The sequence below is a fragment of the Cetorhinus maximus genome, chromosome 17 (assembly GCF_964194155.1).
Source record: "Cetorhinus maximus chromosome 17, sCetMax3.hap1.1, whole genome shotgun sequence".
In the NCBI taxonomy this organism is placed as follows: domain Eukaryota; kingdom Metazoa; phylum Chordata; class Chondrichthyes; order Lamniformes; family Cetorhinidae; genus Cetorhinus; species Cetorhinus maximus.
The window spans coordinates 96,254,482-96,269,814 of record NC_135895.1 but is presented as its reverse complement, the minus strand read 5'-3'; the positions used below and the strand labels follow the sequence as shown (position 1 = coordinate 96,269,814).

The following is a 15,333-nucleotide window of genomic DNA, read 5'->3' as shown; positions in this document are numbered from 1 at the left end:
CCGGTTTCATTCCATTTTTGTAACTTTGTAGTTTGTGGTTTGTTACATCTGAGTGGCTTGTTAGGCCATTTAAGAGTCAACCACATTGCTGTCACGTGTAGACAACAGATTTCCTTCCCTAAAGGACATTAATGAACGAGATGGGTTTTTACAACAATCCAACAATGGTTCCATGATTAGACTTTCAGTTCCAGATTTTTTATTGAATTCAAATTCATTGAACCAGGATTCAAACCCAGGTCCCCAGAGCATTACCTTGGGTCCCTGGAATACTAGCCCAGTGATAATACCACTACGCCTCCCCTGTATTAAAGTTTTGGTGCGTAAATTAAAACTTCAGAAGGATGAAGCTGTTGCTCTTGTGAAAGAGGAGTTGAGCAAAATTCATGTTCACTGGGGAAAAGAATTTAAAGCAATCTGGGAGTTGGCTAAAAAAGAGTATCAGGATTTTTGACTGATAATTGATGTGACTTTAACGAGATTCTTAAAGCGGTGAAGGAAAATTGCAATCTTGCATTTAAACAGGAGATGGACGGTTCAGCATTTTGGGAAGCTGAAACGTTCTTTTCCAACCTGCACAATTAAAAACCTACAGCAATGAAAGAGAATGGAGATCAAATGTTAGAACCTGGACCAAGTGGTTCACAGACTGATTCTAAAGAAAAACACTGAAGCTATGTGAGAAGAGGAGCTGTGACAGAGGAAGTTGTCTCAATTTGCAGCTTACACCTCATGGAGATTTATTACGACACACAACAGAAAGTGAAGCTACAAAAAGCTAAACAAATTCTCTATAAGAAAGAACTTTAAACGTACAAAAAGTGGAGTTGAACTCTTAACTGTTACATGCATTTGGTCGAAGCAAGCTAAATCTTATGATGCTGCCAAGATGAATATGACAGCATAGGGGGAGAACATTACTTGTACTGTATGTAGTAAGTTAGTTATTAGAATGTGTAGGATGTTATAAATTGTTATATTTTGGAGCATGTTTTTGAAAACTGATTACTATGATGATGACTTTTCACGTCTTAGGAGGGAGGTGTTACATAAATGAGGTTTATAAGATTGTTATGTTTTGGGACCGTGTCTTTAATTTAAGGTAAAAAGGGGGTCACATGACCTGTTCTGAGGCCTGACTGACAATAGGCCTGGGTGATATATCTGTTAAAGATTAAAGGGAAGTCTGGATTGTTTGCTGGAAAGAAGGTGCAAGTTGTTCACACTTGGGGACATGTGTTTACAGTGGTTAGACCACTAGTCTCCAAAGTCCCAGAAAGGTGTTGAGAATGTCAGGCTGTAAACAGTTGTGCTTTAAACTATCCATTTACTTTTAAGATAAAAGAGATTGGGGTCTTAAGGATAGCTAGTCAGCTTTTCTACCTGGAAAGAAGGCCCATATGATTCAAGTTGTCATAGAAATGGGCTTTGAAAGGGGAAGGGTTTCTAAGATATTCCTGAAACTCTCAGACACAGGCAATTTGCCAGGATCTGGGAGAGAGCAGCTGGAGGCTGAAAATTTCAGTTTCACTACAAAAGAATACAAATGGGAGCTCACACTCAGATTGAAAAGACCAAATTAGTGAGGATTTGAAACAAGGCTGGAAGATTCACTTAGCTTGCACTAGAGGGAGAATCTCCAGGAAAAAGCCTCACCATGAAAGACAATTTTGGGCTTAAAATTACCAGGCTGGGAAAAGAAGAGAACAGAACTAGACCCTTGGGAACTAAGAATCACTTTGGACTAGTTCCGGGAAAATCAAATGACTATTTCAGGGAAAGTGTAAAATACACCTGTGAAGTGGGTTTTTTGGTTATGTTAAAAGTGAAAAGAGGAGAGTTCTGTCCTGTAGTTTAAAGTATAAGTTGCCCACAAACATTATGTTTAATTAATGGTGCTTTTAGTCTGTTTGTTACAGTAAAAGTCTTAAAACGTGAAATCTTGTGTCAACCTTTGCAGCTATTAACTGGAATTTATTTTTAAAAAGTTATCGGTCTCTACGAGGATCATAACAGTATATCATACATTTAAAAGCATTATTGTTTTCATGCAAAAACAAAATCAACCTAGATTGTTCAGTCCATTAATCTATGAATCAAGATTTACCAATTAACTTCTTTATTAAATATATATTCATTCTCTATAAATATATATTGACATACTTTCTTTGCAGAAGAAATGTCAACAAACCCACCAAGCTTACTCTTTCAACAGAACACATTCATTTATCCCAGCAGAGGGTCTGTACAACCTATTAAATCCCAAATGGAATGGACCACAGGAAATGCTCCAAGAAGAAAAAGCTCAGTAAAATCTCTCTCTCCCTTTTGGTAATCAAATAAAATTTCAGAGTATTTATTCATCCTGACAATCCACACATTCAGCTTTGATCAGTTGCATTCCATTGGTGACTCAATCATTGTTCTATGTTCCACAGAATACAATATTTAATCATTTATATCTTCCTGTATCCAGTTTTTTTGAATGAGTAAACTGACATAGCACCGAATGATTTTGCTAGGAATCTATTCCACTATGCAAGAGAAACAAAGGGCGAGATTTTCGCTCCCGAGGTGAGCAGCTCAAGTCAGGAAATTTGCCAGCACGCCACACCCACCTCAGGGAAAGCTCCCAGAATGACGCAGTCTCGCTCAGGGATATTGGGTGGGGGGGGGGAGGGGTGATCTGGGGCAGGGGTGTCCGTGCAGAATGGAGTCATGCCCCCTTCCACCAGACGCAGATTAGAGGTGGCTTTAGCAGCTACTGAGTGTCAAGGTGAGCTGTTTAAAAGTGCCGCCTCAGTTCTCAGGGACATTGTCCCAGTTGTTTTATTAAATGTTAGACTCTCTAGACCTCACCCCTCAGACCCTCTCACCCCGCCACCCAGTCTCTCCCCCCCCCCCGCCCCCGCCACCCAGTCTCCATGCCCATATGTGTTAATTCATGCTCACGCCCACCCTCAATGGCCTCTTATACCCTCCATGCCAACCCATACATCCCACCCACCTACATGGCCCCTTATAGCCCCTATAGCAACTTAGTGCTAACTCATGCCCCCATCCACCATCCTTTGCCCTTACACATGCCATGCCAACCCATCCACTATCCACCATAGGCAATCCTCAGGAGCCATGCTGAGATGAAATTTAAGTTCTAAATATCTATTACGGAGTTCATGATATAAAAATGTCCCATTTATGAAAGCCCATTCAATACATTTAAATCTCCTCAAATATGTAATCCCTAATAAAAACAAACATTAGTATTCATAACCCCATTTCAAAGACAGCTAATCCTTTAATAACCTCCTTGACTTGTCAATCAAGCTGTGAACTGACAATCCACCTCACCCCTCACAGGGATATTTATAGGTTTTGGAAATCAGTCAAGCATTAATAATGCTATAGTGATAGCACTTAGGGTTATTTGACAAACAGCTATTGAATCTATTAGAACAGGTTTTTTTCAACTATCACAGGCACAGGCCGGCAGTTTCTCTTTCCAAAATTACAGGGCTGTGCATTTAAGTAGCTTGACAGTTCTATAGACTTTATCCACACTTCAAGAGCATTTACAACCTCACTAAAGATGTGTAACTCCCACAATGCAGTATAAGACCCTTACTGCAATGAAAATGGAGTCCATTTGAATTCATCACTGAGTTCAAATGGCCCTGCTGAGCTTGGTTTCCCACTTGTGGAAGTCACGTCCCACCCATGCTTCTCCCCTCCCACAGGCCTAAATGGGATCTGTCGGAAATGGTACTGGACTTCTGGATCTGGGTTCTGCCCGCCATTTTTAGTGACTTCACTTGAGGCTCATTAATGTTTTACTTTTTACAGCTTTACCAATATTCACCATCCCGGATTTCCCTCTCCCACATCCTCCATTATCACCTCTGAAGAGACATGGGAATAGATCATGAATTTATTTGTTTACAGAATTGAAAACCTCAGCTTGATCAGATCCTCCCTCAACCCCAATTTTCCTAACTGAGGCACCATGTCCCAATGCTGTGCAGTTTCTCCCTCCAGCTCTCATCAAATTAATTTTCCCCAAGGAAATCATGGCATCACTCATCCATTGCATATACATTAATTACCTCAACACTCACTAACTGAAATGCTTTCTGCCCAGCTTTCATACCCTAACACCACACCACACTTAGGAAGAATAAATTGGCTTTGGAGGGAGTACAGATGAATTAGTCTGACATCTGGACTCCAAGGGTTAAACTACGAGAAGAGATTAAACAATCTAGGATCATATTCTCTGGAATTTATTAGGTTAAGGGCTGATTTTATCCAAGTTTTCCAGATATTAAGGGGAAGAGATTAGAAGAAACCATTTAAAACTTGAGTATTGCTTGAAAAAAGAGACAAGCTGTCAAAGCTTTTTGTCTTGCACTCAAGACAGACTCACAAGAATACTATATATGTTATATATATATATCCTATAGCTGTATATTGTGCAAACTCATGAATGGGCCCAAGGCTGCCACTTTCAGTCTTGAAAAGTGCCCAATCCACCTTAGATTACTCTGGAAGGGTAAGGTGTCTCAAGAGTTTGATTAACAGGTGAAGCTAGCCATTTCACTATGCAACACAAGTATTCTCCACTATCATGATGCTACTATCAAGCCAAAAAGACGTTCTGCCTACCACACACGAGTAATGTGATATATGAATTTCAGTGCCGGTGTGATGCCAGGTGTGTAGGCCATATGTCCCAATGACTGGTGGATCATATCAAACAGCATGTCCCTTCGGTTGTTCACAACAGGCAAAGTTCTGACCGTACTCAACCAGCCCATATTTGCAAAACTCAGAACATCCAACATTGGATGTGATTCCATGATTGGACGACACTGACTGAACAATCCCGATTGTGCTAAGAATTACACCAACAACCAATTTAAGATTATCAGTCACTCTCACAGCGTGGCTCACTTACTCATGCTAAAAGCTACATGTATTCACACACACTGCCCTGTCCTTGACAAACAGAAAGGACATGTCCACACATTGTGCCTTTTTCAACTAAACGGAAGCTTGGGGGGAAACAGCCATTCCTTGGTTCATTCCCTATGGCAACACATGTCCACTTGCCAACCAATCAGCACCCTATTCTCATGCAATGTAAATTGTTGTTCCCTTTGAGATTTGGTATTTTTGTGAATCTGTTCTGTTGAGTGCAAGATGAAAAGCTTCAATAGCATGTTTCTTTTTTCAGCAATACTCAAGAAACTATGTCTGCTCGTTGAGTCGAGGACTAGGAGGAAAAGTCAAAAATCTTAGAGCCAGGCCTTTCAGAAATGAAATTAGGCAACATTTCTTCCTGCAAAGAAGTTTGGAATTTTCTTCTGCAAACAGCAATTGATGCTAGGTCAGATGTTAATTATAAAACTGAAATTGTTAGATTTTTGTTAGCCAAAGGTATTAAGGGTTTTGGGCAAAAGCAGTCATATGGACTTAGATCAAGGGAATAAATGGCCTACTTCTGTTCCAATGTTCCATTCCCTTAACAAATTTGTAGCCCAAGTTCTCTTTTGCACCAATCCCTGACATTCGTCATCTTCAACCTCACCAATTCCAACAAATCATTTTCAAGTCCCTTCATGGACTCACCAGACCTAGCTATTACCATCTATTCCTCTAACTTTTGATTATTGCTTGCTCCATTTTCAGGCCAAGCTTTCAATTATTACCCGCTTGTCCCCTAGAACTCTTATCCACAATCATTTTGCCTTGCTTCCTCACTCACCTTCAGTAGCTTTTCTAAATCTCTCTCTTTCACTAAACTTTCAGCTTTCCTTTACCTCACCCCCTGTTTGGTGTTCATCATTTCCCTTTGTCAATCTGTTGCCTAAATTTTAGCTGTAGTTGTAATAATAAAACTAGTGCTCATTTAAGAAAGGGTGTTGGTTGGCTGCCTATCAGTACTCGTATTTCCTCCTGTCTAACTTGGAGCAGAAATAGTTTTTGAATAGTATTCCTGAAACAACAACTTGCATTTATCTAACGCATTTAATTTGATCAACTGCCCCCAAGGATCTTTACAGCAATTGGTATTATCAAACAATATTTGATAAACTGCATAAATCTGAATTTAAGAATATAAATCCATAGACCTTTTATTTATATTTCATACGAAGGTATGCAAATTGCTAGGACTTCCATTTAATTTTCAGAATCCACAAAGAAATGAATGATACCAACAACAACTCCGCCCTAGTTCACTTAATTGGACACTGCAAAATACAACAACAGAAGCCGATATGAAACTGAAGCAAGATCTGAAGAAGAGTAATACGGACTTGAAACGTTAACTCTCTTTCTCTCCACAGATGCTGTGATGCTGTCAGACCTGCTGAGTTTTTCCAGTATTTTTTTGTTTTTGTTTCAGATTTCCGGCATCCGCAGTATTTTGCCTTTAGCCAAGATTTATGAGGTCTGGTCAGCTATGGAACTTTGTGCTATCATGTTATTGTGTGTCTACTTGGAGGTGTGGCATATAAATATTTAAATCTATTGTTTGTAAAAATCCAGACAAACTAGTTTGCCACTTGTAATGATTGCTGTCTATCACTAAACGCTGCAGAACTCCTGTACTTTGCAATTCACTCCCTGACTCAGCCGAAATAGCCACTTGCTGACGTGTCACACTTCGTTCAGATGCTATAACCTGAGTTAAACGCACGACACTTAAATAATGTAAAGGTCCTTCACACAACCACCACCAGGCCTGGAACCCCAAAGGGGCTTTTACTCTGACAAAACAATCTTTCAATTGATGCCGAGTCATCATGAGTGCGACGGGTGAGTGACAGCTCCGCCTGACAAGGCCCGCCCTTTCTTGCTTCCCATTGGCTGACCTACAATAACGGACGCGCACTCGTGGCCGCCGCCCACGTGGGTTTCTGCTTCTGATTGGCTCCAGGTGCTGTCACTCGGCATGAATGACCGGCCCACTGTCCATGAATGGCTGCCGCTGCTGCCACTCAATGTACGGCTCTGGCTGGCTTTTAGGTGGGACCGGGAATCTGTCATCGAGTCTCAGCCGGAGAGGCCATGGCCTGGTGAAGAGCGAGCCGGGAGCCAAGAGAGACCGGGTAAGGGGGCTGACTTGCATCCTATCCGACTGGGGGAGAGGGTTGAGGATTCAGAGTGGAACCCTGGCGAAGTCCGCCGCGTCCTCTCCCTTGTCGGGGGTGAAACATTGTAGCAGCGGCTGGGAGATTGTCTCTCGGATATTCTAACCCGCGGTAACAATGTTACCATCACTCGGTGTTTCTCGAGTCACTGCCTGTTACATTGTTGCAGCTTTTTCCTGGGCTGTGTGATGGTGGGAGTAAGGGCCAGGCCTCACCCTCCCCCCCCCCCCCCGCCTTTGCATTCTCAGCCCGGCCTTTGCCTCGGTTAAAGCCGGAGATACGCTACATGGCATTTTCCGTTGTTCCTCCCCCCGCCCCCCCCTAGTCAAGTATCCGGAGCTTACTTTCCCCTCTGGCCTGTTCAACCCTGACCCTCCGTGTTCTGGCCCCAGGGCCCCGCTCTGAGGAAGGCAGGAAAGTATCTCCAGCAGGGCCCACGCCGAGATTCCCAACACAAAGTTAGAGGCTTGTTACTGAAACATGAGTCAGATTGTATTAAACACGAGTCTGTTGTGTATATGTGTTTATAAATATATATCTGTGTATATATATCTGTATATAAGAGGTGTGTGGAGGGCTCTTGTGCGAGTTTTGCCTGCTACTGAAATAAGATTTCGTCCCTTGCAGTTTAACACATATTTTGTGGTCATTTACTATTTGACTCTCTCATCGTTTCGAGACGCGTGGAACTCGCCCAATTTCTCTGAAGTTCGGAGGTTTGACAGCTTTGGATGAATTCCACTATTTACTACGGTGTTACTTTTGATGTTTCAAAACGCTCAAACTAAACAAAATACCTTTTGAGCTGCTTAAAACAAAAACAATCTATTAATTTGTCAGGACTCTCAAAACAGAAAACCCCCACAGAAAATTAAACGGGATCACAGAATGCAATCTACAGTTTAAGCAATCCCCGAAATACTTTGCAGTAATAAAATTTGACTTAACTGGTCGTCATAAACCATTGGACCGAATTATACACAGATAACCACGTGTGTCATAATCTACTGCTAGAATGAACACAGGCTCAAGTAGGAATATGATGGTTAAAGTGGGCTGGAATGTTCAGTTGAGAATATACAGCGATCTAGGTCTTAACTGGGCTGACTGGACATGGGTTCGTATTTATACTTGTATAGATGTTTCATGATTGGTGGTATTCTTGCATCTGAGTCAGAAGTTTGGGGGTTCAAGCTCCACTCCAGGGCTTGTCAACCCAGATATATGCTCTTCAGGACAGCACTGGAGGAGAGGGTTTATGATTAGACGTTACATCTGTTTATCAAAACAAATAGGTTCTTGAAGCTTTGAGGTAACGAATTCACAGATTTATTCATTATATAGTACATGCAATTGCATTTAAATATGCACTTAATAGATTGTGGGGATTCGACACAGAGCTAAGAATTGGATTTTCAAATCCAAATTCCCAATGCAATTCACTGGTTTGTATACTGTACTTTTTAACTGCTTATCAAAATGTCCTTTTTATGACAGGCTCAGCTTGACTTGATTGTGCCTTATTCACATGCAACTTTTGCATCGACAGTTTATACTTGTATATCGCCTTTAATGAATAAAATGTCCCAAGGCACTTCATGGAGGAATTGTAGAACAAAATATGACACTGTGCCGCATAAGTTGACATTAGGTCAGATGACCAAAAGGTTGCTCAAGAAGGTAGATATTAAGGAGTGTCTTGAAGGAGGAAAGTGAGGAGAAGAGGTGGAGAAGTTTAGTGAGTGAATTCAGGAGATTAGGCCCTTGACAGCTAAAAGTATGGTGTTCTGAACGCTGAAATTTACAAACCAGTTATGCTTTGCAATGCACCTTTAACTCAAAGTGAAACAGAAAATTCCGAATAAACACCTCAGCTCGGAGACATGCCCAAGTGATCTGGTTGTCAAAGGGACAGAAACCCAAACAGAAATCCATTTGAGGTGGGGGTGAGGTTTTAACAGCTTTTCATAGTATCTCATAGATCAAGAACAGTTGTTGCTTTTAGAGGCAGAAACAAAGAAGCTACTGCTGTGGGAAAGCAGGGTGAACTATTTTGTATTAACAACCAAGCAGGATGCTTTTGAGATGCAGTTCAATAGAACAGATGGGGCTCTTGAAGATTTAAGGAATGGGGAATTGTCGAGGTGTACCTTGCTGGTGATAACTGGGAGTGGAACAGTTGTTGCAGGACACTGGAAGTTTCAACCTGGTGTGGGGAGAAGTGAGCCTTTGCTGGAGGGCTGGGAGTGACTGTGGGACTGATGCTTTAATACTACATATCTGTCTGAAGCATGGTGCCCAGTGAAAGGGTTATGTAAGGCCTATTTCAGTTGAGTTAGTTTTTCTTTAGTTTGTATTAGTTAACTGCTAATTAATGTTTGATGTATGTTGATTGTAGTTTTTGTTGTAGTAAAAGTTTTAAAACATTGGAATATTGTTCTTTGGTTCTTTCTGTTGGTTGTTGGCATATTCACCTCTTTTTAAGATATCTCTATGGGAATCATAACAATGGCCACCAATGGTGGATGTTCAAGAGGCCAGATTTGAAGGAGTGCGGATATCTGAGAGTTGTAGGGCTGGAGGAGATGGGGAGAAAGCCATGTCAAGAAGGGATTTGAAAACAAGGATGAGAATTTTAAAATCGAGGCATTACATGACTGGGAGCTGGTCTAGGTCAGTGAGCACAAGGGTGAGTTCAACGTGATAGTATGAGTTAAGAAGCAGAGTTTTGATTGATCTTAAATTTACAGAGGGTAAAATGTGGGAGGCTGGCCAAGATTGGATTATAAGAGTCAAGTCTGGAGGTAATGCATGCATGGGTAAGGGTTTCAGCAACAGATGAGTTGAGGCAGGGCAGAATTGGGCAATGTTGAGGAGGTGGAAATACAGGGGTCTTAGTGACAGCAGACGTGTGGTTGAAAGCTCATTTTGGGATCAAATATGACATTGGTTGTGAACAATCTGGTTCTGCCTTTGACAGTTGGCAGAGAGAGGAATAGAGTTGGTGGTCAGGAAGTGATATTTGTGGCGGGGACCAAAAACAATGGCTTCAGTCTTTCCGATATTTAATTGGAAGAAATTTCTGCCATCCGGTACTGGATGTCGGACAAGCAGTTTGACAATTTAGAGACACTGGATTGAGAGAGGTGGTGGTGGGGCAGAGCTGAGTATCATCAGTGCACTTGTGGAAACTGACATGTTTTTTGATTTTGTCACAGAGGATCAGCATGTAGATGTGAGATGAGAGGGGGGGCCAAGGATCCTCGGCGGAAACCAGAGGTCATGGCGTGGGATTGGGAAGAGAAGTCATTGATGGAAATTTTCTGGATGTGATTAGATAAATAAGAATGGAACCAGGTGAGTTTAGTCCCACCCACCTGGGGGAATGGTGTGGTCAACTGTGTCAAAGGATTGCAAACCGGTTGAGAAGGACAAGGAGAGAGTTTGCCCGTCTCAGTCACATCATTGTGATTTTTTTTTAAAGAACTGTTTTGGTATTGTAGCGAGGGCAGAAACTGATTGGAGACATTTAAACATAGAGTTACAGGAAACTGAGTGCAAATTGGTGGCAACATGTTCAAGGTGATGGGAGATAATGGGGCAGTAGTTTGCAAGGATGGAGAGGTCAATGGTTTATTTAGGGGGGGTGTTTGCTGATTTGAAAGAAAGAGGAACAGAACCTGAGGAGAGAGAACTGTTTACATCTCTAAATTACAACATACATCAATAATAGGTAAACCTACATCACTTCTATTGATTGAAATGGGCAAAGATTACTATTTCTCAAATATTTAAAAGATTTTGCTTTCCACTTGTTATCTCCCTTTCCCAAGGTCACCCAACTGTTCTAATTAAGCTAGTGCCAGCCAGTAATCATGTAGGTGTTATCTTACTTGGGAGACTTATTTTAGCCTTTCAGTAGAGAACGTAAATGTGTGAAATTGTGTTGTACAACTTTAGCTGTCCATTACATGCCAATTAACCCTTTTCTACCCATGTCCCCTAACAGACTGTTGCGTCATCGGGGGATTTTAAATGAGATGTTGACTGCCTGTTCGGGGAATGTTGATCATTTTGCATCTGTCATTCAAAGCATAAGGGAGTTCTGCGTCTTGGCCAAATTATGTCTCTTGTAACAACGTCAAGATAGATTAACTGATCATTTACCTCATTTGCTTTTTGTGGGATTTCATCATGCACAAATTGGCTGCCATGTTTGCACTTCAAAAATTAATGAATTTATAGCATTTAGGATGTCTTAGGCATCTGAAAGGCACTATACCTTTTATATAACTATAAGTTTGTTCTTCTCCTGCTCCTTCACTGCCCCCCACCCCCCAATGCACTCCCGGGACCTTCCAGATTTGAGCAGTTGCAATTATTTTTCCTATGTACCAAGCCAGTACTCAGTGTCCAAAATGAAAATGAGGAGCAATTCTGCCTCCAATAGAAGCAATCCACTTGCTGATGAAGAACTAGCAGCATGTACATGCTTAGAGTATAAGAGAAAAGAGAGCAGTATATGTAATGAGAGCTGTTTGTGAATAGAGAAAATGTGTGCCGTGACAGCTGTTAGTGAAAAGAACAACATGTGCGATGGGAGCTGTTAGTGAATAGAGTCAAGTGTGGAGAGAACTATTAGTGAATAATGAAAGCTGAGATTTTCCTTGTGTTTTTCCTCAAGTAATGACAAATGATCCATTACTAAGGAATGAAGGTTTTAAATTATTTAAAATTTTTATTTCCTGGAGTTCATGCAAGGATGCAGAAGTGGGGATGATTTATTTTAAAATTCTATTGAGTAATATAGGAAAAATATTCCTTGGTGGCATACAAGGATTAATAACAAGCCCTGAATTGAATCCCTGATTACTATTAGGGTATTTAATAGAATTGAAATATTCCAACTATGTTATTAAAAATTTTCTATCTACTTTTGAATACATGTTTGTGTTGATGTAGTTAAGTCTTTCAACTGATCAGCTTGTGGAATCACCTCTGAGCGCTTCCAGTTTGGACAGCTCATTCTTCCACCTAAGTGCCCTGCAACTGAGCAAAGCATTGGGGAATGGAGACTGACCGATGTGAATCTTGAGAGTGCCTGAAAGTGCAATAAGGCTTGACTGGATTGGAAACTGAATGAATTAACTTGAAATCTACTGCCTACTATCATGGGACAACAACTTTGTTTCAATTTTTTTTCAAAAAATCATTCCCCATTATTGGGTGCCAAAGTTGTACTTTAGAAGAAACAGACAAAGGACTGGGTGAAAGCTTATAGAATGGCATGTTTTAAATCCCCCTTCTAATAATTGGAGCCGGGTCACAACCTTTAGGCTGAGAACTGCTGCCGCAGTTCTTATTGAACAGAGTATGACTAAATGACAAAGAAATGCTACTGAAATACTTCTCGGACACCCAAAATTATGCTTTGGTATAGAAACATGTCAAAGTGTCAATCTGTTTTCAGAAGTCATTTCAAGTCAATTTGGGTAAGTATGTCTCTGGTCATTGGGTCCCACCTGAGACAGATACAGTAGCAGTTATTGAGAGTAAGATCTGCTGAACCATCCTTGGAAAGTTGGGCAAGAATGAACATTTATTAAGTATCAAAGAAGCCACTCCGCTAATGCCCCCACTATCTGTCGTAGTGACATTGGATAAGCTCACATGAAGAATTGTTGCTAGGTGATTGCCTTGCTTTGTGCTGTTTTTAAATCCAAACCAGTCTTGGTCATTCGGAGGTCTAATAATGTAATACTACATGTTAGAAGCAGCCATTCAATTGCCCAACAGGCTATTTGATAAATACAGCACCCCATATAGTGCTGGCTCAATCCTGTCTCTGCACTGAATCTACCAAAGTGATCCAAAGTTTCACCCATAGATGAAGAAAGAGGAAAGTCAGCAAGTGTTCCAACTCCTGTTTCTGATGACTCCCACTTGAAAATGCATGCATGCAGATGTGAAGTGAGAGTGACACCAGGTTCAGATATGGCACCTTCATGGTTGAATAGTCTGATAACATTCACTACCTTGGCTCACCCACTCACCCAGCCAGACATCATTTGGAGTGATCTTAGCAAAGAAATGGGTGGTGATGGCTCCTTTTCTGGTTAACTGATCCAAATAAGAGTAAATGGATGGTAGGAAGAGTGTTTCTGGAAAAAGTCCACATTGCATTAGAATCCTTTCAGGTTAAAGCTGCACTGTTTTCCATGCACTAAAGGTCAGGTATGCTCTTACTTTACAATAGATTTGGCAATCCATAGCCGATTCAAACAACTAGTTATTACTGTAGTTCATTGAAATCACCATGGAATTGCTCGAAGTCAGTGAAGTAGATAATCAGCTTTGTAATTGTTCCTCTTCTGCACCCATTAAATTGAGAACAAGTTATTTATCATCTAACATTTCACTGTGGTCTGTTGAGAGTAACCGAGTGAAACAGGGTTTTTAGATTTTTTTTTTAAAAAAGTATATATTTGTAGACATGTACTGGACTGCATTCTGTTTTAATATTCCTGTCAAGAGAAATCATAAAAGCTGAAAATTATTAAATGTTTCTTTTCTCCTTTTCTTGCTTTCTTAACTGACAGAAACCTTCTTAAGTGACCGAAACCTTATGCTGGTCATTTCTGCAACCTATATAATGTTCAATTTCTTTATATAACTGCCGCAAGTGATTTACCAAATATAGGTGCAAGAAAAGAGACTTGGGGATGTTTGTGCGCAAATGTTTGAAGGCAGCAGGACCGCTTAACAAAACCTTTAATAAAACAAATGGGACTTTGGGCTTTATAAATTGAGGCCTAAGAGTACAAATGCCAGGAAGTTATGCTAAACCTAAGCAAAACAGTTCGCTGCAGCTGGAGTTTTGTGTCCAATTCTGGGTATCGTGCTTCAGGAAAGATATGAACAATTTGGAGAGGGTGCAGAAGAAATTTATGAGAATGGTTCCAGGGGTGACAGATTGCAGTTGTGTGGATAGACTGGAAAGAAAGACATTTTTCTCCTTAAGAGTAGAGAAGGCTAAACGGAGATTTGATAGAGGTGTTTAAAATCATGAGCTTTGACAGAGCCAAGAAAGAAAAACTGTTTTCGGTGACTGAAGGATTGATAACCTAAGGATTATTTTACATTCTTCAATTAAAGTTATTGGATAAATGTATTTTAAGTTATCAGGAGTCAGTTGTCATCGTGGTACATTGATCTAGTTCCAAAAATTTCGACACCCTTGTAATTTCTATGCATAATGCTGATAGGTACTATCAATTTATATTGAAACTCTCAGCTTCCTCATTACAGCCATTATCTTTCCCCTGACAGTGCCACATCGAAGAACAGGATGTGCTTGCAATTACATTTCTAACATGTCTGAGGACATGAGAAGACTACTGTAAACTAATAGAAGTAATTAAATTGACATTGTGTAAATATTTTGAATCTGTTCCTAGAGTTGAAGACATGTTGGTGTGTATTTGCCATGTATACATGCTACTCTCAAAGCAGGGGAGGCTTGACATGTGGTATTTTTACCTGTCCAATTTACCTTTGAGACAACGGAGCCTTGTGTACTGCTGTCACATATGTACACACTGCTGTTCGAACAGGAGATCTCTGGTGTGCAGTCACACAGGACCATTGTTTAAGTGGGGAATAATAACTTGGTACCAGGTGTAAACACTGACAACAGGTTGCATTCCTCAGGCAACTGAATTTCAGGACAAACATCAGTAAATGGGAGGAAAAAACATCTATCAGCAGGTGAAAAAATTGACTTGTTTCTTTATACACATTAAGATGAGAAATGTTAATGCTGGGGAAAAGCTCTTTGATATAGATTATTACTTCTGAAATAAGTGTAATTAGGTTTCCTGTACATCCCATTACACCCCTGTCCCATTCTGGCCTGATTTGTACATGCTTACTTTTCAGCAGACCAATAATGATTAGGATTCACTGCAGATTTATTTTTCCTCCACAATCCTCCTGGTCCATCCATCCACCACCACCACCACCCCTGCCCCACCATCGCCTTAATGAAGACTGTTGTGCATTTCCTCACTGTCTCTTACACTCCTGTCTCCTTCCCTCCTCTCTTGTCTGCATCTCTCTCTCTCTCTCTCTCTCTCTCTCTCTCTCTCTCTCTCCCTCCTTTGCCAATGGATTGCTTCCA

The 15,333-nt window shown here is 40.8% G+C and overlaps 1 protein-coding gene across 1 annotated transcript in view; it reads left to right on the top strand.

Moving 5' to 3' along the window:
* The first annotated feature begins 6,979 nt into the window (after positions 1-6,979).
* keap1b (kelch-like ECH-associated protein 1b) overlaps positions 6,980-15,333 on the top strand; it is a 33,260-nt gene continuing 24,906 nt past the window's right edge. Inside the window, exon 1 of the mRNA XM_078561653.1 lies at positions 6,980-7,112. The gene's annotated coding sequence lies outside the window, so the exon portion shown is untranslated. The remainder of the gene's footprint in view (positions 7,113-15,333) is intronic.